Consider the following 26,293-nt stretch of genomic DNA (forward strand, 5'->3'; position numbering starts at 1 on the left):
AGGCTCGACATCACCCCTTCTTTACACTCCAAGCCCATCAGCAAGTTTCCGACTCGCAAGCCTCCAGCCACAGGAAGAAACTCCTTAAGTCAGCTTCTTTTCTCTCCTCTCTCTCTAAAACTGTGCCACATTTTACAGTCACAGTCAGCAAGGGGGAGTCCTCAGAGAGTTACCATCATCAGTTCACACACATCAGTCAGCAGGCCGGCATCATTCAGTGCGGAGGAAAACACGAACCAGCACAGAACACCACAGAAGTGCTCCAAAACAAACTGACTCCCTTCCCCTGCCTCTCTGCCTCTTTCCCTTCCTTCCACCTCACCTTCTTCCTTTCTCTTTCGGGGAGACAGCCATGTAACCCCCAGGCTGTTCTCAAACTGGCAATACTCCTGCCTCAGTCTCCCAAATTCTGAGATTCTATACATGTGCCATCACACACTGGCTGCACCATCAACCCCACATGTCCGGGGCACACAATATGAAGGTTGCATTACAAAGAAAAAAAAAATGGGAAAACATTTAAGAAATGCTTTGACCACTTTGTCTTACTTAATTCTCTCTCTCTTTCTTAATGCATAAAGCGAGGTGTCCTTAAAGTCTCTTCCAATGTGTCTAAAGGAAAAGGTAAGATTTTAAAAGCACTTTTGCAGAGTTGAAACACGCACACGTTTCATTTCCTCAAGTAAATGAGATCATGGCGTGACTTGCGGTGATGACATTTGATCCCGGCTGGAAAACGGCTGCTGGGTGGCTGTCACTATTTCTAGTGTAAAACAATTTATGACAGCGACACTTCCTTTAAGCCCTGCGGTTCTCACACTGGATCCAGCATGAAAATCCCCTGGAGAAGAAGATTACCAGGTGGCGTGCTCCAGGTTACAGCAGTGTGGCTCATGTCCCGCCTCAGGGCTGGGCTAGGCTGAGACCCTTGTCCGTCCAGACCTAGACATGATCAGCTCAACTGTGGAGATCTGTGGCTGTGGAGCAAACTCGTCAGTACTGCAGCAGGTGGGGCCAGGAGAACAATGCCCTGTGAGCTACTCCCACATCCAGTCTAACACCAACAATCTGTACCGTGTACACGGGCACGCAAATTGAAAAGAGGGATAGACAAAAAGAAAAGAGGAGGCTGGTCATTCCCAATCAAGACGGAGCTTCTAACTCGGGTCTCCTTCGAAACGCCTAGCTTCAAGATTCTGTTAAAACTGGACCCAAATGAAAAGTTAGCAATTCTTCTTGAAAATAAAAAGAAGACAAAATTTCCCCAGGCCACCAAAACAACTGTTACAGGATCCTGGAGAATGGTCTGCAGGATGTAAGGGAAGAAGCTTGGGGCATTTGCCGAGCCTTGGCTGAGAGTAGAACTGTATCCTAAAGGCAGTGCCTATGACACCATTCTCCCACGGCATTAGCTAAATTAGCGTCAGGCCCTGGGTGGGAGTCATGGCGACCCACATCCCTGGTGCTGGAGGAGACAGCACCCTGCCCTTGGCTCATTAGCTGCAAGAAACCCAGTGGGCAACTGGTTTAAAGATCAATACCACGGCTGCCTTTATCTGAAATCACAAGTCACCAGGGGTGTGAGTAGTGGCTCTCCTCCCTTCTAATCCCCAAGTGAGCCTCCCTGACATTTTGCCTCCCTCTTCATTCACACAACCTCCGCTCCTTACTCAGTCACCAAGAGGACAAGACTACAAGCACGGTGAGTCCAGTGCACACAGCCTGTACTCAAATTCAAGTTTTCGGTGGGGAAGCTATTCTGGCTGATCAGATGTCCATTTTGTTTACTTCTTGGTACTTAGTAGATAATGTTATGAAACCGCTGAATACCAGGCAAAACAGATTTTATTTCAAATATTAACGCGGTTGTATATCACATATATGTATTTGTACTAACTTCAATACAGGGCAGAAGGCTTAGAGACAGTGTGTTAGTCACCTGTCTCATTGCTGTGACAAAATGCCTGACAGAAGCGACTTGGGGAAGGAGAAGTTGATTCTGGCCCCTGGTCTGAGGGCACAGTCCATGCGATGAGAGAGCTACACCTGTGGGAGCCTGCAGCTAGACGGTCACATTGCATCCATAACCATGAAGTCCTTATGAAGAACACTGGTGCTGCACTAACTCCATGTCATTCTGTCCAGGATCCCAGTCCATGGATGGTGCCGACGCCCAGCCGAGGTGAGCCTTTGCACCTGAACTCATCTGGATAACCCTTCCCAGCAAGCCTAGGGGGTTGTCTGTTAGGTGATTCTAGAACCTGTTAAGTCGACAGTCACTGTTAACCATCACAGACAGCTAGAATACTGACCTGGAATAGTACCATTCCTCTTGATTCTTGTAACACTGGCGTCAGGGGTCTGACTCATCAGTCCTGTTCACGGGTTCACCCATTGTTACATCACCAGGCAGACACCACCTTAGGTTGCCAAGGGAAAATAGGACTAGGTTTGTAAACCTAGTCCACACGATTGCCAAATGGAAGTCTCCTAGGCCAAAGGAGGAGATACCTTGTAGGAAGGATGCTAGGGAGGGAGTGTTAGGGATATTTAAAAGAAGTCCTTGTGTTTACTCACTGTAACAAAACCGTTGCCTGTGTTTTGTTTCTTCAAACAGCTCTGCCCTGTAGCCCAGGCTGACCCCCAGCTTGGCGGCAAACCTCATGCCTCAGGCTCCTAGGTCTTGGATTACGTGTGTGAGCCACCATACCCAGTTTCTGACCTTCCTTTTTATTTTATTTATTATATTTTACTTAAAATCTACACAACTCACTCTTCTGAAAGATCACAATAAGGACTGAGCACACTTATTTCAACCTTTTACTCTCCAAAGAAGACCATTTGTGCTTATCATAATATAAAATATAAATAACAAATTATTAAAGAGGAAATTTTCCTTGACTATAAAACCATCTGCACAACATAGCACTCTATAAATACGTCTGTTTTAATCTTTACTTCATATATGCTTGCGTGTATGTCTGTCTACCACATACATGTCTGGTGCCCATGGAGGCCAGGATCCCCTAGAACTGTCGTTACATTTGATTTTGAGCGGCCACGAGGTTGCTGGGTTCAAATCTGAGTTCTCTAGAAGACGATCAAGTGCTCATAACTGATGAGCTAACTCTCCATCATCCCCAAATATTTCTTAACTTTAGTCATCTCAAATAACAGCTGCAAAATTCTTCTATTCGATTTTATTGTTTCTATTTTCTCAACTCGAACACGGTCTTAAATGGGACAGGAAAAAAACCACTTGACAATATCCAGTGTCAGATGTTCCTTGGATGTAATATGCAGGTAATAGAGTTATGGAAAATGAAATACTACATTCCCAGAGGAGAAGCAAGCAAACTTAAGCAAACGAGGTGGGGCGGTGGTGAGTTTTCTTAGTTTGCTTCCTGAATTATACTGACTCGGTGTGATGATGCTAAACTCGAAATGTCATTTATGAATAATACATTTCATAACAGTATAATTATAATAATATATTATAATATAATAATAATAAATCATTGTCTCTGTATTGTTAGATCACCGCCTTATGAATAACTAACTTTACTGCTGTTAAATTAGAAAAAAAATGAGCACAGAAAAATTACCGAAATAAACTCAAAGCAATTTAAGTTGCCACTTCACCTGAAGGAAGTCTGTATAGCTTTAGACAATCAGTAACAAACATTCTAGAAATCAACCACAAAACGTTGAAAACTCCTCAAATATGTCCTGTGTGTATGCCTTAGGTGTAAGGATCCTACCTTCAGAAGCCAGACCTGAGAAAAGCATCCACGATGTTGGAATATGCCAAGCTACTCCTTAAAATACCGAATTTTTGGGGCTGAAGAGTTGACGACGAATACTGGCAGCTCTCCAAGAGGACTCAGGTTCTGTTCCCAGCACCCACACCGCAACTCACAAGCACCTTTAACTCCAGGAATTTGTCCTAAAATTCATGACCTGTCCTAAAATTCATGACTTGACCTAAAAATTCATACATACAAAATTAAAATAATAAAATAAAAAAGGAAAATAGCAACTGGAAACAATCTAAATATACTCAATGTAGTCAAAGTGGGTTATGACATGGTTAGGAAAATGTAGTGTGAAAAGTTTTCACTAGTTTGAGAAGATACAGTGTCTTGAGCAAGGCTGTGAATGATTCATATGAAACGAGATAATATTTATCTTCCCTTGAATGGATGAATGAATTGTGAAGCTTAATGTTTGCTTTGATTTACTAATTCTGAGTAAATATGCCATTTTATCCAACTATGTTACAATAATAGGAAATAACCATGAATCATATGCCAGGATGAATTTTCATCAGCTGTATCAATAAAGGCCTGTTTTAATTTGGCTTTTTCTAGAAGACTGATTCCTAAGGAGTGCGGAAGGATTATGATTGTGAGTCATAGCATTCTGTGTTTATTTTAGTCCTTGAAGTATTTGCTAAACCACCTCTGAGGCTAACGGTTCCAGGGCAAATCAAAATGTAAACAAGCTGATCCCAGATTCCAGATTCTCAAGCCAAGACTGAGGTCATCATGTAAAAATATCAGTGAAGTTAGAATACAAGTCCTATTAACCGAGTGCTATCCACACCGCAGTCAGAGCAAAGGGGGACCGGGCAAGCACTGAACCCACTGAAAAGATTTGTTTTCCCATTAGAGATGAAGAGAGAGAAAGCACACCCCTGAAATCCTAGAAACCGAACCTTCCTCGTCAATGTGGAACTAATTTATTCTTTAGGTTCTGATTTGAGTTCTTTCCTGTGTCAGGTCTGAGGTCACCAGGAAGTGGGTGTAAATTAAGACATTCGCAATTTTTAAAAACCAAGACCGGGGATAGAACTCGGCAGCAGAGAGATTCCCTAAATGGGGACAAGGTCCTGGAACACTGAGGAAGAGAAAGGGACGGGAAGGAAAAGGAGTAAGAAGAGGAGGAAAGGAGTAGAGGAAGAGAAGGAGAAGGAAAAGAGAGGACGAGGAGAAGGAGGAGGGGAAAAGAAATGAGAGATGGTGCCTCTTGCCTGTTCGTGCTCCTCAAAAAGCAAGGATTCACACACCAGCAGCATGGGCAACTTAACAGGAAATGCTGCTAAGTGGTACAGGGAAGGGAAGGCAACCAAGAAGGGTGTGTCAAGCTAGGGCTTAGGCCCCTAGGAAACCAGGAAACCAATGCTCGCTCACCGCGGAGATAAAGCTCACAGTTTGAGAGCGCGCCCAGTGTTCAGCTGAAAGTTACTATGGGAGCGATAGCGATGGAGGATTAATTCTCATCGTCTCCTGCCTTTGAGCAGCACAGAAAAGAGAAAGCATCTTGGCGGGGGATGGCAAAGGACCACGTCAAGGCTTTCAGGAGTGCCTTGAACACCCTCAGGCAGAGAAAGGCCCAGTAGAGCACTGAAGGGGGAGGAGCCTATTGAAGTGGGAAGACACCAGAGGGGATGAGAGCAGGGCGCTGAGGGTGCCGCTCAGCACTGGTCCTACACCAACCTCTGCCTTCTTCATAAATGGGTGAATAATTCATGCAACTAGTAGATTGGTGGATTGGTAATTAGTAGATTTATTTCTAGAGAGTTGGGTGTGAAAGATACTTTGTCTACTTTAAAGAAACTGAGTCCTACGTGAAGATTTTTTTTCGATACATTTTCACCGTGGTTTTCCATTCCTTGATGTCAGCAGGCACTGAGCATCCCAGTTGCTCTACACATTAGCGTTTGGTGGTGTCAGGGTTTTAGACGCGGGGCATTAGAGGACTGTGTGGTCTTACCCCTGCTGCAGCTGCTAATACAGCTGTAAGGCAGCTAAGGGATCTCCCTTTGCATGCCAGACCGTCCTTGGTCTGTTTTTTAACTGGAAGGTCTGCTTTGAGCCTCATGAATTCGTTGTGTATTCTGGATGAAAAGCTTTTACCTGCTGTGACAGGCGGTCGTCAGAGGTGGGAGAAGAATGTGGAGACCCCAAGGTGGTAGAATGCAGTATGCTGGCCCTGTTGCTAAGAAGGTGTGTAGGAGACTTGTTCCTTGCCTTTTCAAGAGCAGTATAAACAGACATTTGAGATCTACAGAAAGAGAGGGAGGGAGGGAGGGAATAAAAGGAGGAAGTCATCTTACTTAGAAAAGTAGAGCTGATTATTTTTGAGACAGCCATGTAAAAAATCAGATCACTAAGATTAAACTGTATACGAAAAGAAGACCTTCAAGAACTGAGGAGAAAACGAGAAAAAAATATATAACGAACATTTGGACAAAGCAGGAGCAGAGGGAGACAATTTCAAAAATCTGGTTTTTGAGGGGGAGGCAGGAGATTGAAGACAATAAAAAAAGAGAGAGAGACAAAGCGTACAACAGACTAGCAACGGGGTAGAGGCTGCCTCAAACGTGTTTTGAAAATCCAGACTTACTGGACACAACAGCCTCCCTTGTTTGTGTATCGTCCCCAGATAGTCAGACCCTTAATAGGCAAAGAGGGAAAAATGAGGCTATTTGACTATGCAAATAAAGCTCGCTAATCCTGAAACAAGGATGATGTGGACCACTGGGAGCTAGGATGACATGGGATTAACAGCAGCAGGGAGGCAAGCATGTGAATATGCAAAGATTTAGAGCAGAGATGGGGGGGAGGTTCTCTTCAGTGCTGGGGAAGCAGTGGGGTACCAAGTGCCCAAGAATAAAGCAGAAGTGAGCCAGCCTGAGGCCCCAGAAAGAAAGCCAGTGATGTACACGCAGGTAACTAATATTTCTCTCCAAGGGATGCTTCTGCTCCTGTAGCAATGACTGCTATCCATACGATGTCCCTGCCAGACATTTCCATCTGGATATTCTCAGTGCCACAGCAAACTCAGTGTCCAGAACCAGTCCGTGACCTTGACGCTTTCCTCTGCCCCGGCACTTAAGAATCACATCACCCAACTCTGGTACTCTACAACCGTAACTCGCCCTTACTTGTTTCTGCCCTCGTCCTTGCTGGCACCACTGCTCACTCTGATCATTAACTAAGTTCCTAACATGATCACGTCATCCACTCAAATGTTCCCGATCTGTTTTCCCCACCGGAACACAGGACTCCAGAATGCAAATCTACTATTTACTCTCTCATCCTTGCCCCATGTGGTGGTTTGTATATGCTTGGTCTAGGGAGTGGCACTATTAGAAGGTGTGGCCCTGTTGGAGTGTGTCTGTCACTGTGGCTTTAAGACCCTCATCCTAGCTGCCTGGAAGCCAGTGTTCTACTAGCAGCCTTCAGATGAAGATGTGGATCTCTCAGCTCCTGCACCATGGCTGCCTGGATGCTGCCATGATCCCACCTTGATGATACTGGACTGAACCTCTGAACTTGTGAGCCATCCCCAATTAAATGTTGTCCTTATAAGATTTGCCTTGGTCATGGTGTCTGTTCACAGCAGTAAGACCCTAACTGAGACACCCACCTTAAATAACCACCACTCCAGCTGGCTTGCATAGGTTTTGCTGGCTGTACAATGCTAACATGAAAACACTCAAAATCTAACTGAAAATGATCTTTCATGGGATGAGAGACTAAACTAATACATATCTCTTAGAAGCCCTGTCCTTGCCTGAATTCAAGTTAGTGACAGTGACAGAAAGAATCAGCCTGCATTTTTTTAAGATTGCCATTATGCCCTGGGGGCAAGGACAGGGCCCCATGCAGGCACTGCTCTGCTTCTGTCCTTGATGACGTGGGGCAGCAATAAAGGGGAAGCTTCCCTGCCTTCTCCAGAGTCTTCTCCTTCAACCTCTCCAAACCTGTCACATCCAGGCATAAATGTGGCCCCGTGGCAAAGAGCATCAGGTGCTCCTGAAGTCCAACCCCGCTGTTAGGGTTACACGGAGTAGCAGTCTGACAAAGACTAGTTTTGACCTGTGCTTTCCCAGTCATGTCCAGGTCTTTGATTGTCTGTTGATTCACCACAGATGCAGGGATGCAAGAACTCAACGTCTTCCGGATGACTGCTAAAACCAGTACTTTGCTATAGATTCTTCCATCGTGCCTTTTTTGAAGGCCCCCCTCCCTGATGGAACTCCCGTCAGATAAATCCAGCTGGCGGCTTCCCTCCAGCCTTTCACGGAGACGCTAAGGCACATTCCCTTTCTCTGTGCTCCAATCACTTGTCTCTCCCACGTACACAGACTTCGCACATCCATTCTTCCCATCTGGAAGGCAAGCCGTCCTGTCCCTGGCTTATGTTCGGGTGGAGTTCCCGTTCCGACCTCACTCTCACAGCCTCTGGTCCCTTCTAGCCTGATTCTAGCCGTCTCTGGGGACTACAGACTTACAAAGAAGAGGATGCTGCTTGCTTCACTCACTTATCCCAAGTACCCAGAAGGCACTGGGACATGCTGGGTAACAGACGAGTGTTTGTTTAATGGCTGGAGGAATAAATACGAGTGTTTATATAGGTTGTGTGATAAATTCTAAAGCCCTCTGTGTCTGGCAAGGATTCTGCCAATAAACATGACAACACTGCCGTAGGCAGTAAGACTGGCACCCTGCTCCTTCAAGCAAACAATTTAACAGTCAGCCTCACACCCTTTGTGCTCTAACACCAGAAAGCATACCCGGTAGAGACTTTCCCCATCAACTTGCATGTGATGAAGCGGGGGATAATTACATATGTTATATAAAGCCACTCTGGTCTATAGGACCCGATTCCAACACCAGTTCTCTGCTTACAAAGAAAGTGGGCCCATTCCTTCCGCTACAGGCCAGATGCACCCCTATTACATTCCAAGTTCACGGTCCCTACCACGGCTGACCTCTGCACTGAACTCCTAATGGGCAACATCTTCCCCACCCATCCACCCCCAGATACCAGGAAAGTTGTTTGGAAGACTTGACAGCTTAAGGTCAACAACAACACAGCTGTCTTCTCAGGACCAGGAATCCCTTGGCTTTCCTTTCCTTTCTTCCTCAGGCATCTATCTAAAATGTTCAAACTCTTTAACAGTAACAAATCTACAGCATATAGTATTTATGTGCAAAAATTCTTCAAAAGAATGTGGTCAGCATTTCACAGAAAAACGAGGATGATGGGCAAGATCATGGGCAAATTCAAGCCTGTTTTATCAGTCACGCAGGAATGTGTGGTTTTATTAGCGTTTATGAGATGTTTTGTTATTAATCTTAATTAAATCACTCGGACAATGTCGCTCAAAAATCTACATGTAATACATGCTAAATTTCAACTTTTAAACCTGAGAGGCCCGTCTGGTTCCACGGTGCCATGGGAGCTTGTTGGGAAATACGAAGGGGTGCACGAGACAAAGAGAATCAAGTTGGCGATGCAGGTCTCTGGGAGACGCAACTCTGGTCTGAATGCTTCTCTCCAAACTCTGGGATTCAATCGGCATGGAGTATGTCTAATTTGGGCTTATCACCTTGGAGAGCTTCATTGAAAGATTAGATTCAGAATATGGCCCCTATTCTCGGTGGAGAGGATGAATTTCTACTGCTGTGGAATGAACTTAACCGCATCTGAACAAAAGCTCACGATTAAAGGAGCAGGCGTTTCTCTAGGCTTGCAGTTCCTCGGTCCTGGCTCCACAGTGCCAGGGGAAATGACCCAATCCTGGTGTCAGCAGGGAGACCATAGAGCAGATCCTCACACTGATAATACAACAATGTCCATCACATTCAGTTATGGCTTCAGCACTTCTCACAATCTCTACAAGTCAACCCAACTACTCCACACAAGTATCGCTACACAGGATCAACATATTCTTGCTAATATGGAGACCATTATATATTTGAAGAGTTTACCTATGTCAAACTGATACTGCACCTACTCTATAAGAGAGTATTGAAGGTTTAGATTCTAATCTAAATATTTAAGTCTTATGTAAAGTCTAGAAACGTTAGCATAAGCCAATTCCATCTTTAAGCAATGCCATGTACATCTTATGTTTAAGTCAGCACTTTCCATACCACTAAGCAATGTCTTCTTAATGGCGGCCACATACTAACCTATTATGTGACAGAAGGACGAATACAAAGCAAATATTTCTTCTTCACTAGTAAGCAGCCTAGAAGAATGAACTACGTATGTTGCTGGTGGTCACCTGCATGTGTCAAACCCTACGTCACTCTCTGCACCATACTCTAGGCTTTATCAACTATGTGAATGGAACAAAAAAAAAAAACAAAAAACAAAAAACGAACAAGCAAACAAAAATAAAAACCTGAAGCCTCAGCCTCAGTTCCAGACTCGAATCTTCTAATATAATGGATCTAGAATTCAGCCTGGGTCAAGGTTTCCTCAAGCTCCTTTTGTGATGCAGACACACAGTGAAGGCTGAGAACCACTGTTCAGACAGATGCACACTTCTGATTCCTCCTCAGAACTGCCCTACCGACCATTTTCAATGGGAAAACCTGAAACTCAGAGACACTCAGTCACTTGTCCGAGTGTCGGACAGCTCCATTAGAGTCTTAAACCCCTTTGCACTGTGCCCTGTTGCTTCTCGGTGGCAAAGACGCCTTCATTGTTAACAGGACGGTAGGAAACAAGTCAGGAATCCCAAATGGTCCCTTTGTGTGTCTGCATCAGATGACAGAGCCTCTCTACAGATGGTGAGCCTTAGTAAGTATGTTGTCTGCTTGTCTTTCTTTTTTTTTTTTTTTTTTTTTTTTTTTTTTTTTTCGGACTGGGGACCGAACCCAGGGCCTTAAGCTTCCTAGGCAAGCGCTCTACCACTGAGCTAAATCCCCCAACCCCAATCTTTCATTGGTAAATGCAGACCATAAACCTTAGGAGAGCAGGAGACCAACTCAGTGAGTGTGTGTGGTTGAAGCTCTACAGTGGACTTTAGTTATCCCAGTACCAAGCAGAGGAAACCTACCCTCTGAGCGGTCGATCAGGGTAGTCCAAGTGACTCCAAAAATAATGTACACTTTTGATGTGGCCCTTGGTCACCTCTCAGGAGTTTAGGGTAGACCTCAGTTGCTAAAAACACTGCACACTTAGGACAGGGGACTCAGATGACATGAGCTGGATCTGACCTGAAGCTTTCCCAAGCTGCCAAGGGAGGGCAGCAGTTACAGAGACCTACCCATCTGCAAGACATATGAACCACCGCGATTACCAGCGTGGCAAGCTACCCATAAGGTGTGATCAGTGGCACTCACATCTAGGTGGCAACCCAGATGTCTAACCGGGCATACAGCCCATTCGGCAATAGGAAAATCATGTACTGGTCCTGGAAATCTAGCCTGCTTCCCCCAGGATCAGTGAGCTCATGGACTTAGGAAAGGATCTACTGACGCCATTGTGTTAGACCAGCGCGACTCCTTCCTGGAGTCTAAATCTTACCTTTCTACCCACAGATGACCGTAGCTACCACCCCACATCAAAGAAGCCTCTCTTTACAGCCAACAGGGACCACTACAGGAAACCGCAGCTGGACACAATGCAAAGATGAAGTGGTCGTGCAGAGTGTAGCACCAATGGGTTCTCTACCTCACAGCGCCTCCAGCAGTGGTCCAGGAAACACCATGGAGGTGGAAGGACTATAAGAGTCGGAACACAAGGAAGTCTGGTGTGAAACAATCTCTCTGGGAAATGTCTAAACAAGGTCAGAACGGTGACAACTCAATGGACATGTTAGCATAAACCACCGCTAGACAAAGAAATACAGGCAAATAGTGACGTGCTGGCGAAGGGAGAATTAGCCTCTTTGAGGGATGAGCCCCCTTTTGGGTTGTCCAATGCAGAGTGGTCTGTCTTGAGAACATATACACGCCAACAATTACTAACTCAGCAAGTTATATTTAGATATACTCGTTCGTAAACATTCATGGATTATATATACGTGTGTGTGTGTGTGTGTGTGTGTGTGTGTGTGTAATAATAATGAAGAAAATGAGGAGACCAACATGAGGGGACATGAAAGATGGAGGGTAGCTAGGTGAGGCTGGAGAGGAAAAAGAGAGTAAAAAATGTTATGTAATTCTATTTAAGTTAGAAACATTTTAAAAAGTATGTGTGTGCGTGCATGCGTGAGTACATGTGGGGGGGTATAGACAATATCATGAAGAAAATTGTACTTCCTATCACAATTTTAGACAAAACTTGAAGGATACTCAAACTAGACGCAAGGCAGTCTGGAGAAAGTCCTTCCCTCCTCAGTTTACACTCCCCTGTGGTGTCTCCCTTCTGCTGGGCGCACTGCTGCACCCAGTGGACAGTTCAGTCGTCACCTCTCCCCTTCCTGTCTCCAGGGGAGAACCAGCGGGGTAGAATGGCACTGTCACGTTACCCGACAGTACCTCATGTTGGGACGTGCAGACCTGGCTGTCTCTGCACTCGCTCTGTACCCAGGGAGATCTCTGAACTACTCTGCTCCCCTCCCACCTTGCAAACTCTAGGTCTGCACTGCCACACGGTGTATGCAGTGGTGAGGACCCGAGTTCTGTTCATGGTAGTTAAATGCTCTGCAGACAGAGCTGCATCCCCAGCCCTGCTTAAATGCTGCTACGGAAAAGGGCAGACTGTGGAAAAACTTTCTAATATAGAGTTTCATATATATATATATATATATATATTTATTTATTTATTTATTTATTTATAGAATATATACATATATGTATTTTATAGAATATATTTATTTATTTATAGAATATATATGTATATATACATATATATATATGTATATATATATATATATATATATCTGCTGGGAAGTGAGAGTGCACGCTTTTAATCCAAGCACTTGGGAGGCAGAGGCATACAGATCTCTGTGAGTTCAAGGCCAACCTGGTCTACAGAGTGAGTTCCAGGACAACAAGGAGCTATACAGAGAGAGCCTGCTCAAAAAATCCAAAATTAAGCTAATAATAATAATAATAATAATAATAATAATAATATCAAGCACCTCTACATTACCCATAACATTTTGGTGCTATGAAGTAAATTATTAAAAATAAAGGTGTCGTCCATTTTTCTGAATGATTATAAATTTCTTCTACCACTACTCTAATACCTGGGTAAGCCACGTACTTTCCCAAAGACAAGCTTCTCCGCCAAAGATCACACCAAACACAGGAAGAGAAACTTCTTTAAAGCTATGTGCATGTGTTTGTGTATGCGTGTGAGTGCAGTGCCTGTGGCGTCCAGAAGAGGGTGCTGTACTGATTCCAGTGGAGGTTGTGAGGTACCCAGTGTAGGTCCTAGAACACAGCCATCAGCCTGTTCTACCAATTCCAACACAAATGGGTTTCCGGATTCATCTTTTCCTACTTGCTTCCAAGTCAGCAGATGACAGTTAACAAGATACACTAAATTAACTTACGGTTTCTCCCTATCTTATAATCTATAAAGGAGGGAAATTTCTAAAAACCCGATCAAATGGGACCCACCGATGCTCTCGAGATCTTGACTTTTAAACTCCATCAAAATTTTCCTACTGTGTGCTCACCTCTAGAAAGCCATTTTATCATGTTTCCCCATTTGCCAACGTTACTTAAATGCTGTGACTTTCGATAATTCAAAACGAAGTTTGCTTCTACGGTACATATTATATATGTACTGTGTGTATGTGTGTACTGTGGCTTTAATACCTTACAGTTTCCATCAATATAAACTCCTTTATAGCATAGCAATCTGAACTTTAAGAGATTTAATAGACGTCATTGACTGCAGGTATGCTCTCAACTGCAGAATATAAAAACTTTAAAAACTAGAATCAAAATTTACCATTTGAGGAATTTATAAGAGGATGGAAAGGAGACTTAAATTTAGAGTGACCCAGAGAACACAGACACTGCTCTGCCATAATCTATTTGAGGAATCCGAAGCACTCTGAAAAGCTTACTGGGTGGGGGTGGGGGTGGGGTGGGGCTTCCAGAAGGATAAACTCCAGAAGCACTAGTAACAACCTCACCACATCTTCAGACATAGGTAAAATTACACACCACTATTCCGTTTCCATATTTGACCTGACCATTCTCGTGCAGCTTCACGTTATAGCACAGGCTTGGACGTTAGTGACAGACACCAGCCTGATGTCTGAGTGTGTGACGCACATGTGCGCGTGCGCACCCACACACGCACACATGCACACATGCACACACACACACACACACACACACACACACACGCACTGGATGGTGTCTGACAGTGTCGCTGACTCATGTCAGGTGCAGCAGTCTTCTGCATCCTGTTTATTTTTCTGCGCACAGCAATGCTTTGTGTGACAACTTCACCTGCATATAGAGGTTATACTTTGGGTGCCATGCCTTTGGGAATCAGCTCCCAAACCGGTGTTTTCCATTCCTCTCCTTTTAAACGTATGAGGTAGGTCCCCCAGAACACCTACCTTACCTGCCAAGGATATAACCAATCACCACAGAGGTAGAATAGTAATGTTAATCTTTATGGAATCTGAGGCAGCTTGTCCAATAGACTGCCACTTCAGAAAGGGAGAGCCCGCTACTAAAAAACCCAAGAGGTTTTATGACTCCACGAAGCCCTTCTTTCTCATCTTCCTGGGACCTGTGTCTAGTTCCTCACAAACAGAGGAGAAGCAACATATGGAAGACAAAGTCTCTTGAGAGGGTCCCTCTCCAGGACTCAAATGCAAAAGAGATGGGCAGATTAGAATCATTTCATTAAAAAGGAAGGATCAACCTTCCCAACCATCTTCTAGAAAGGCCCACTGGAGACTTTGCTTGTCCTAGAGGAAAAATGCACTCAGTCAAAAACAGTCAGTACGTCATTGTACCAGTTACCAACGGCTGGCAAGCACGTGAAAAACACAGGAACGCTTGACACTGCTGGCGGGAATGTATATTAGTAGAACTACTTCAGAACAGTCTGGAAGTTCATTGGGACTTAAGGTAGGGCTATCAGACACTCAAGCCATCCCGTTGGCAGATCCACGGCAAAGAAAATTCAATCCGTATGCACAAAGGCCGTCTTTGCTCTGACATCTACTGTAGCACTGTTCACAACAGCTAACCCGTGGAAACAGGAAACGCAGTACACATAGGCAATGTGGAGTCAGTCGATGATAAGACACCAGTGAAGCTGGAGTGTGTTAGGTGCTGTTATTCAGGAACAAAAGAAACGTGCACGAGAGCTGGCATCCACCTACGGAACTGGACAGAGTTGATGCACACAAGCTGTGAGTGGAATATTGCTCACCAGAGACTGGAAAGTGTTGGGGGCGGGGAAGAAGGGAAAGAACACTCGGGAGTCATAGAATAGCACACACTGCATTTGCTTAAAATTAAAAGGCTCTAATCAAGAGATGATCACAATGAAGATTTCTTATATGAAATACTTTTTGGCTTTTAACCAGAGTGGTTGTTCATAATTTCAGAACAATATGGAGGTAAGACATGAACTTGACTCTGATTCCCTCATAAGTTCAGCGTGTCAAAAGTCGTTAGTAGACTCAGATCTTATGACAATAACCTTTCAATGGGGTTAGTTTGGACAAGGAGGATCCAGTGTATCCTTTGGGAGTCCTCAAGTGAAGCAAAGGGATGACTCCAGCCCCAGTGTGTTGGTCAACAGACAGAAAAGTTTAATATATATAGCATAAAGATAGATAGACAGAATATATATATATATATATATATATATATATAGCATGTAGTTATAGTGTGGAATACTATTTAACTCTTGACGAGACAATCATGTTCCCTGTGACAAGGTGGGTGAATCTGAAGGATATTGTGCTATTGAAATACTAGTCACAGAAAAGCGAACACTGAGGGACCCTACATATATGTGACAGTTGACAGAGCTGCATTCAGAGAGCGGAGCTGAGCGATGGATTAGCTGATAGGATCTGGTTGGCTTTAAAATATCCTACCCAGAACCAGGAGAATACACATTATTTCAAGAACGCATCAGGCTTCTACCACATGCTGTATTTTCACCCATAAAACCCAGGAAGATTTACAAACCAAGGTGAACTTTTAGGCAAATTTTAAATAATTTAAACCACAATAGATTCCTTCACTAAGTAGAAGAAATAAGCTAGAAACCAAGGCAGCAAAGTTTCCCCACTCAGAGAAGTCAGTTTCTTCTCCATCAAGCATCACAGCCTGCACCTGTAGCTCTAGCCGCTCAGAGGCCAGGCTGGGATGACAACTTAGGGCCATGAATTCAAGACTACCTGGGCCAAATCTCAAGACCCAATTAAAATTAACTTAAATGTAAAAGGAAGCTGGAAAGCAGGATCACAGGTTAAAAGCACTTTCAGCTCTTTCAAAGGATCTGAGTTTAAGTCCCTCATGTCTGGAGGCTAACAACTGCTGCAATTCCAGCTCTAAGAAATGCCCTCCTCTGGCCCCATAGATGCCTGCATGTGTGTGTGTAAACTCTTACATGCACACATGCACACACACACATAAATAAAAAATAAAATAAAACCTTACAAAACATACACAGGTGGAAAAAAGGTTCCTCAGTAGCCCAGGGGTCAAACAGAAATGCTTTCTTTAACACTGATCTAGAACAGACTGTAAATAAATAATGTAACGCCACACTCTGTAAAACAGAAGCGAAACCGTGTCAAGAGGAATCGTGTTGAGCATAAATGCTGGCATGAGATGGGAGAAGACATCATGAGTCCACACCCTCAGCTTGTCTAAGAACTTTAAAAAGTAGAGAAAAGAAAGCCGGAGCACGCAGAAGAAACTTCGAAGCAGTGGAAAGTAGGTAGTGAGGGAAATCCGAGGACAAATGTACGCATAAACCCAGTCACCTGGAGAATGTCCCTCAAAAATGACAAACTGCCAGATCTTGTTCACAGAGAAAAGACATCATCTGAGCAGTTACTCAACAATTAGAGGTCTTTTTTTAATTTAAAAATTTCTGAAAAGGGAATGTCCCTGTCCCAGATGGTTCCGTCAGAATATGGAAGAAGAAATAATTCCCAACTCATGGTTTAGAACCTAAGACCAAAATCACACAAAGAACGAATAAAAGAAGCCACAGACCACTGTCCTTCATAAATTTAGATGCAAATGTTCTTACCAAATGTAGCAATTATGTGTATATACGTGCTTGTGACTAATCAATAATAATTATTTGTCTTTTTGAATTTTGAGCCAGGATTTCATGTAACCCTTACTAGCTTCGAAGTCATTATATAGCCAAGGATAACCTTGAACTCCTAATCCTGCCTCTATTTCCCAAGTGCTGCAATCAGACATATTCTACCACTTATGGCTGTCACCACCATTCACGGTAAAAGTCTCATTGTATTAGGAACAGAGAGGGATGTCGTGGACCTCCAGAAACAGCAGGCACAGGAGTTCTAAAACCCCCAAAAGATAACAACATCTGTCCGTGTTCAAATTCCTTAATAAAGCAGCGTGTATTCCCATGTAATGGACACTGTCATCCTGTGCATTCTTTAAGCCCTCTGCATTGCTAACAATACAACACAGATGCTATGCAAATAGTTACTCTATTTTTTTTTTCTGGGAGGGGAAGTGAAAAGGAATCATAAACGTAAATATATATTCAGCACACAAGCAATTTGCAAGGTTTTAAACATTTTCAATTTATGGAAGGGTTGGCAGAAACAGTGGGATGACAATGACAATACACACACACACACACACACACAGAGACACACACAGAGAGAGACACACACATACAGAGACACACACATATACACACAGAGAGACACACACACATATATACAGACAGAGAGACACACACAGAGACACAGACACAGACACACACACACACACACACACACACACACACACACACACACGCATGCTACCACTAGCATTGTACTTAGCAGGGACTAAGCAATGTCTGCTTAACCCCAGGAACAGGGAAACGCTATCAACTCATCACCTTTATTTAAGGTGATACCAGAGGTTCCAGCCATTGCACTAAGAGCAAAAGAGGCGTGTAGGTTGGAAGGAAAGCAAATTGTTGTGTGGATGATGTAATGCAGATGATGTAATGATGCTGTGCAGATGTTTAGTATGAAGAGAAAATATCTGTAAATTCTGTCACCAAGAAACAAATTCAGTAAGGTTACAGGCTAACAAAATTGAGACACAAAACCGACTGCACGTTTACTCACTGACAACAAGAAAATAGAAACAGTAATTTGAAATTGGGTGTCATTCATATTTGTTCCAGGTAAAGAGAAAGGACTTTAATGCGTGCCAAAATCTGTATCATCAAACTTGTCGATATTGACAGAAGACGTCAAGTAAGACAGCCTGGGAGAATCTGTCATGCTCACAACTTGGAAAAGCTGAGATAGTGAGGATATTGACTAACTTCAAATGTTTCCACAGACAAACAAGACGGACGCTAAGTTTAATTTATAAAATGGCATGGTATATATCATGATTACAGATTTACAAAAGTAATCTCATAGATTTTTTAAAATAAGGAAAAATAATTGAAGAACATACCTTTTGAAACAATCCAACAGTAAATTTTTAGACTGCTAAAATAAACAATTATATATGTAAGCAAGAAAAGCAAAAATAGAAAAATTGACTATATAAAATTAAAAAGACCATAGCAGAGGGGAAAAATGATCCACAGAATAGGAAACCATATCTGCAAAGCATCTACTGAACACACGATTAGCAGCTAGAGTGCACAAACGCTACAGTGTAACAATGAAAATCAAAGAATGCTTTTTGAAACAATCAAATATCTAATGCTATTTCTAAACGGATGCCTTTAATAGACATGTCTCTGAAGACAATGTGTATATTCTAAGCATATGAAAAGGTGGATGTGCAGTGGCACTGAGAAATACACCCCAAACCACAGTGAGACGTCACTTCACAGAACACCCCAAAGGAGGTAGTGTCAGCGTGAGTGTGGAGATTGGAACACGTGTGCAGGGCTGGTGGCAAAACACTGAAACTTCTGTACAAAACAACATGGGAGTTCCTCAAAGTGTGCAAAGTAGAACCACCCTATGACCCAGGCACCCTGCTTGCGAATGCAATTCGAGAACGGCGGAGACAGAGCCTGAAGAGACGTGTGATTCCCACATCCACTAGAGCCATGGAGTGAAAACAACACAGATGCCATAAAGGAGCCAACAGAGGAACGCGGTGGGATCCATCCACACAGTGCCTTACTACTCAGCCTTCAGATGGAGGGGAAATCTGACCCCTGCTACATATAGCAGGGTGAACCCTGAGGGCACACAGCTTCTGACTCCGTCCCCCTGAGATCCTATCTCATTAGATCAGTATCTAACATATTTAAATTCATAGGCACAGAAAGCACAATGTTGGCTACCTGTGGCTGAGATCATAAAAAGAGGAACGACATACTTTCCCAGACACAGCGAAGGCCTGAAATCTTGGCCAGATCCAACTCTAGTATACTATGGTTTCGCATGTATGTGTTTTGTGCATGTATGTGTTCCGTTCATAAACTAGGCACAGTAGGAAGTCAACAACGACAACTCAAGGGTGAAAATAAGACAGCCCAACGATCCGACACGCAAAAGGCACACGAATGTCCTTGTTCATACCTCACTGTGCTCACGGCCATGGAAACCACTGCCCTTGATTGTTTTCTTCCTTATTGGGCGTTCTTGCCTGGTTGCTTGGGTATTTGCTACTTCTTCTTACCACATCTAAGTCCCCAGTGCCACTGCCTGCACGCTCTGGAGCCTCGCTACTCAGAACGGTGAACCATTATTTCAAGAACTTCCCACTTGATATTTTTTAGACCACGGTTATCCATTTGTAAATGAAACCGTGAAGGATGACATCATAGGTCAGCAGTGACTGCTGTATTTTTTTTTTTTTTAGAAAACACTACAATCACTTTCATATTGACACAAGATGTACGATTACGTAAAAAGATGGACTGTCCATTTCGGTATCATCAGCCAATTTTTGAAGATCCAAAATTTATATTCGATAATACTGAGCATACTTTTTTTGGGTTTTATGAGGTTCTTTGATATTATTTTATTTTTAATTATAATTATTTTAATAGTGTGTGTCTGTGTGTGTGTCTGTGTGTGTGTCTCTGTGTGTGTCTGTGTGTATGTCTGTGTGTGTGTGTGTGTGTGTGTGTCTGTGTGTGTGTGTCTGTGTGTGTGTGTGTGTGTGTGTGTGTGTGTGTGTGTCTGTGTCTGTGTCTGTGTGTCTGTGTGTGTGTGTCTGTGTGTGTGTGTGTGTGTGTGTGTGTGTGTGTCTGTGTGTGTGTCTGTGTGTGTCTGTGTGTGTGTCTGTGTGTGTGTGTGTCGTGTGTGTGTGTGTGTCTGTGTCTGTGTCTGTGTGTATGTGTGTGTGTGTGTCTGTGTCTGTGTCTGTGTCTGTGTCTGTGTCTGTGTCTGTGTAGGTTTGTGGTCGTGAGAGCAGGGGGCCACAGAAGGCAGAAGGATGTATTAGCTCCCTTGGAGCTGGAGTTACAGGCAATTGTGACCTGCCTCACAAGGGGGGCTAGGGCCCAAATTTGGGACCCATTCCAGCACAATGACTTAACCACCGAGAGATCTCTCCACCCCCCACATGCATTTTCTTAAAGTTATTCCCAATAGAAGGTGCTTTTTAACATTCACACATTCTGTATCTTTATTGCTCTTATCCCTTGCATGTTCTAGAAACAACATTCTCAAATTAAGTACCAAATGGAAACACATATGCTATGCTTAACTAATGAGGAAGTCATGTTATACTTAATACCGAGTCAAGGCTAAAAAAAAGCTCTTGAGATACACACACCCCCAAATAAACGTTTTAAAAATAAAATGTCACTTTTTCCAAAACGACAGCCCCAAAACATAGGGAACAGCAACCATTTCATTACACCAAATGTCTGTCTGGTATCAGTTTTAGACAGGTGCAAAAAGGTTTTTGCTCAGATATAATCTAATATTATTTTAACTTTTAAAGTCATTTATATAATATTTGTATGTGCATATGCACACTATTAAAGGAAGGTCACACATGTACACGGGACAAATAGAATCAGAGGAGCCCTTAGGAAGTAATTTCCCTCCTTCCACCTTCACATGGGTCACATGGGTTCGAGAGTTCAAACTTGGGTCTCTCGCTTGTGAAGCAAGCACTTTTCCTGCTGAGCCAACTCTGACCCAAGCTCATTACTGATTCTGGGAAGCACTGGTCCTTCCCTCCCTTACAGCCTCCCTTAGTACTTAAGATGCCTGTTTTCTTTCAACTTATCTCTGTCGACTTCTAGAAAAGATATTTCATACTTTCCAAAATTAGTGGGTTTAAAAGTGAACTATTGATCACGAAGGTATTCAATAAATTAAGTTTTTCTCAAGTGCCCTAAAGGAAGAGAAACCAAAAGACTATCAATAAAAGCCAGCCATGGGCATCCTCTTCGTTTCCTATAAGGTACGAGCAGCGGGTGTGGAGAAGCCATACCGAGACATGTATTTAGAGGGACGGTTATGGGCCAGGTGCTGGTTCTCTGTACGCCAATGTCTGCTGGCTTTGTGTCTCTTTAGTTCTATTTTTCACATTGTTAAAATGATTCCTGCCCATCATAGGATTGTAGATTATGTCACTCATGATTATTCTGTGGATGTGATCAAGACTAAGTAAATATACTCCCAGATGGCTCATGAATATTAAACCAATCGACTACAGAAAAGGGTTCAGTTCCCATCTTATCCCTTTCCGGGACTATTCCAGGGCCATTAGTTAGCCGCAGACTGTACCAGACACAGACTAAGAACCAACTTAACTATTCTGCTTCTCCAGTTATCACTCCAGATGTTCCATGTGGCCGCATGTTTTATCTAATGGGTCCTTTGAAGAGTAGACTTTCAATTAGGACAGAATTACGCACTAAGATGTTTCCAGGAAATGCAGTGACTCAAACCTACAGTTGCTTTTCTCACCAATATTCCACATTAAAATACAGTAAGGCAATGCCAATTAAGTTCTGCATGCAGTTCAAGGAGGAATACTTAGAGAAGAGAGATGGAATTACCTTCAATGAGAGTGTCTAGGGATGTCCACAAGCCAGCCACGACCTACAGCCAGGGAGTGATCTTGAAGATGCGACCTGGATTGCTGTCCCCTCACCGGCTAAATCTACAGATGTCCTACTTGCTTTAAACGACAGCTTCACTGCCCAAATGCTAACGGAGGAGGGAGGAACTTTCCACATAAAAATAAAGTTTTAAAAAAGAAACCAGGCTATTTTCATCCCGTCGAATAGGCTGTGTGGTACCAGTTCACACTTCACAAGGCAGTGGGTGAGAGAGCTAGAATTGTTCAAAAATAATCCTTTGTCAAATGCAACGTTTCGTTTCACACGGCCAGGCAGAGGGACAAAAATAACACAGGGCTGGTAGCTTAGGTGTCCCAACAATTGAGAATCAGCAGCCAACATGGCGGCTTTGCATATCGACAATATCATTAATTTCAGGGCGGGGATAAGCGACCCCAGAGACCTTTGGGGCACCCTGAGAGAAGACCCCAATGAGCTCTTGACCACTGAATTCTAAAACCTGAAGAAAAAAAAAAGCCAGCCAACCAACCAGGTGCTTTCAAATAAAAGATGTGAGAAAGAAAGGTGGGGAGTTAACACATCAAGCACCCATGCCCTAGAGTCTAAATGAGCCTGTTGTCTTGGCTTTGTCACTAATGGGACACTAGTGGTATACACTAGTGGTATACACGAATGGCGGTCATGTGGTCCAATGGGAAATAAAGGTGAACGGGGAATGAAGAGTTAAACCCAGTTACACATCCACTCTATGTTTGATGAATAATGCCTGAGACAAATGGAAAGAGACCTGTAAGCTCCTAAGAACTTAAGCCAACTTTTTCATAATAGGCTCCAACTAACCATAAGGCAAATTCAGCTTAAAATCCTCAGGTGCTTGAAAGCCTAGCTTCCATCAGAAATCATCTCCTGGGGCCTAAGAGGACGGTCAAGCTCCACTGAGGTTTGCAGTGCAATGCTCTAGTCTTCTTTGCTTCAAGACTGACTCGTTTTAGAACAAGCTTCAGCTCCTAAGTGTGTCCTCCATAGTAGTCATACCCCTTGTCTCCCTTCCCCTACCAGAGACCCTTTAGAGCCAACTGCCTCAGTGGAGCCCCAGTGTCAGAAAGAAGGACGGAAGTGGATCCCCAGAGAAGCCCAATGAAGAACTTTGGGGAATAAGTCAAGAGCCCAGGTAAAGCACCTTCTGAACTATGGGCTCCTGTCTTACTCTTAATAGGGAAGGGATGTTATGTGTCTTTTCAACACATAAGGAAAACTGAGGCACGGTCTCCTCCACAGAGGAAATTTTTTCCTCTGGTGAGAAATGAGGTAAGAATCTAAGTGTTGGGTGGTGACACTAAACATGTTATGCATCTCCCAGCCGCCCCTCTGCTCAAGGGTCATCTCTGACAAACATACAGCAGGGGGTAAACAGGAGCCATCAAGGCCCATCAAATGTGCCTTGTACCGGTGGACTTTGTAGTGGGGGCTCCTGCAAAGAGTTGTGGTGTGGCACGGGTCACTGATTCTCTACGTTATAGACTGAGGGAGCTTCAATCCGTGCCCAGCATTACTGAGGTACCAAAGCTAAAGACCTGGGAATGTGACATAGAAGACGGGAGGCTAAAGTCTGAAGGAGACTGTTTCAGGAAACAGGAAAATGGTAGAGTTGGGCCCACAAACACATCCCCAGGAGCTGAATGAAGGTTCTCTATCACAGGTGCCTCTTCTCTGGACAGACGCTCCCCCTTTCACATCAGACCTGTTCTCTGGCTTTAACCGTGTCTTCTTTCTTTAGCTCTAAATGCTCACTTTCTCTAGGCTCTTAGGATATGGTTACTTGTTCAGAGGAAAAGCTGAGTTGCCCGAAACAGGGCGATCTGAGAAGCCACAGACATGACTAGCATTTTTAAAAACACACTAATATTGTATAGCCAACTGCACCTGAACTGGACATGTAAGCTTTAGTAGAGACTCAAAGCTTGCTGAAAGCGTCCAACTTGAAGAGTCCATACCCTTTCTCCAGAGATGTCAGCCTACAGATTTGATCTTCAAGATAAAAAAGTTTAGGCATCAAAATGCTCACCAGGATGTCATGATTATGATCAATAATTTATTGACAAGGAGGATTGATTAGGAAATCAATCAGTATGTCTACCTCATGGAGAGCTACTTGGGTATTTAAAATGAGTGCTCACAATTTTGTGAAAATTAGTAAAAGTGGAAAAAAAAATACAGTAATAGCCACTCCCAGTTGAAGCCAAACACGAATAAAGCTGCCAATGGTTGTCTTCGCTTGGTAAGAGTCCGCTACCTATTTATATTTTCATACTTTCCAATTTGCTCATAATTGTACGATGGATAAAAAATTTAAAGGGTGACTCTCATTAAAAGGAATATTTTATTTTCACAGAATTTTTTTTCCTGCATTTAGTTGATAATTCTTTTAGTGTCCGAAAGGACTCCATTTTCCTGCTAGGGTACTGAGGCAAAGGAAACGATGATCGGGAACAAGAAAAACTCACTCTGACTAAAACTATCTCTACTGGTTCTGTGGCTACCTCATCAGACACCAGTCTCACACCTGACCTTTGAAGTTCCTCATAGCCCAGAGCCCAGCACATCTCAACTGACCGTTTCTCTACCTATGGAAATCATCTAAGTTTCAGATGGTCACTTAATTCACTTCTGTGCACGAAGACGGTCCTGGCCGTCTGACCCCCCACCCCCACCCCCGCTTCTACGGGTTCCCTCTTTCAGGTATTGCTATAGCACCTAATGTTAAGCCACCTGCCGACATTGAGACCATTCTATGTCACTCAGTTCGTTATTTCTGAGTAGGTAAATACCTCTCATCTAGACCTGGAGTTTCTTGAAGTCATAAATTTGGATGCTTTTCAGTAGTTACTGGCCAAATACACAGGAGGCAGTGAGGAAGTAGAACTCTACAGAGCAGCTGTACCCTCGGTGGTATCATCTAAGTGAAGCCCGCTCGCTGTTTTAAAACCCTGCCTATGACATCACTAGCAGGACCTGCACTTTCCATTTTCTGCTTCTGGAGCAGTAAATAGTCTATTTCTGCTTATTCATTCATATCCATTCCGAGGTTCCTCTTGGGATCAAACAGATTGGATTGCAGTATGCCTCACCAAGGTGCAGAATATAAATAACAAATGAAATGACCTTCTAGAAATCACAAGACCACTCACAGGGTCCCGCTTCTCTTGCAGGTTTTGTCCGAACGACAAATATAACTCTTTGTCTCCACGTTAGGTCCTTACTTAGGCTGTGGACTTTAGTCTATTAATATCCCTTTTAACGAAAAAGAGAGTTCTCCAGATCAATTGTTCCAGTGCTTCAGAAGTGATGGACTAAATGGCCGTGTTCTTGTGTGCCATCAAATACTCTGCCAGGACTTAGAAATAAACACCATCTGTGCATTAGCAACCTGACACCCGGGACATCAACAAGAGTTGCATATCTTAAGGGAAAAAATCCATAAATCATAAATGAAAGCAGCCAAAGGACCTGCCAGAGGAGAAAGAAAGACCCAGTGTCCACCACTTCTGCAGAGGAGCGTACAAGGTCAATATGACTGTTGCCTCTGACGGGCAGGGCACGGATGAACAAAACCCATTTCCCACTGTCCACGTACCCATCTTACTCTAGCACATCCATGTTCTATTTAATAAGCCTGTCGTGTGCTAGCACTTACTGGATGACCTCAAACCTCCTCCTTAGTTCAGCTCCTTAACCTATAAACTGTCACCTGCCATGCCAAGTCCCAAGGCTGTGACAAGCCAAGTAGCATTACTTGAGTCCCGGCTTTATTTAACACCGCGCTGTGCACAATTCAGTCTCGCACCCCGTAAACTAGATCACTGTTCTTCCTTTGAGTGTTGCCCAAAGATTAAATAGCAATTTCCAGATTGCTTACTGTGAGGCTAATTGATTCTCCCAAGACTCGAGCATCCAGCATCTACCACCACCCACAATCGGGTTGTGCATCTCTGGTTTCGGGCCCAGCTCTCCCAGAGAGAGTTGTCCAAATAGACATTTTTTGCTAGACGCTAAGGAAGTGGATGTTCTCTCACAGGGTCACTCCCATGTGTGCAGAAAGTTTACAGGTCGCTGTCGCTAGTGCTTAAGATTACTCCCATGAAAATTAATTTTATACTTAATATCTAATGAAGGACCCAAGACTGACTGATACAGAAGATGGTCCGTGGATGTTGCAGTGAGGGAGACCTGGATTCAAATTCTTGTTCTGTGACCTTGAGATTGTAATTTAAGATTTCTGGTCCTTACTTTCCAGAACTGACTCTGAGTTGATGTG

The 26,293-nt window shown here is 43.5% G+C and overlaps 1 protein-coding gene across 2 annotated transcripts in view; it reads right to left on the bottom strand.

The window, feature by feature from the left end:
- Ttll7 (tubulin tyrosine ligase like 7) overlaps positions 1-26,293 on the bottom strand; it is a 124,216-nt gene that overhangs the window by 97,082 nt on the left and 841 nt on the right. The window lies entirely within an intron of this gene.

The sequence above is a fragment of the Rattus rattus genome, chromosome 3 (assembly GCF_011064425.1).
Source record: "Rattus rattus isolate New Zealand chromosome 3, Rrattus_CSIRO_v1, whole genome shotgun sequence".
NCBI classification, from domain to species: Eukaryota; Metazoa; Chordata; class Mammalia; order Rodentia; family Muridae; genus Rattus; species Rattus rattus.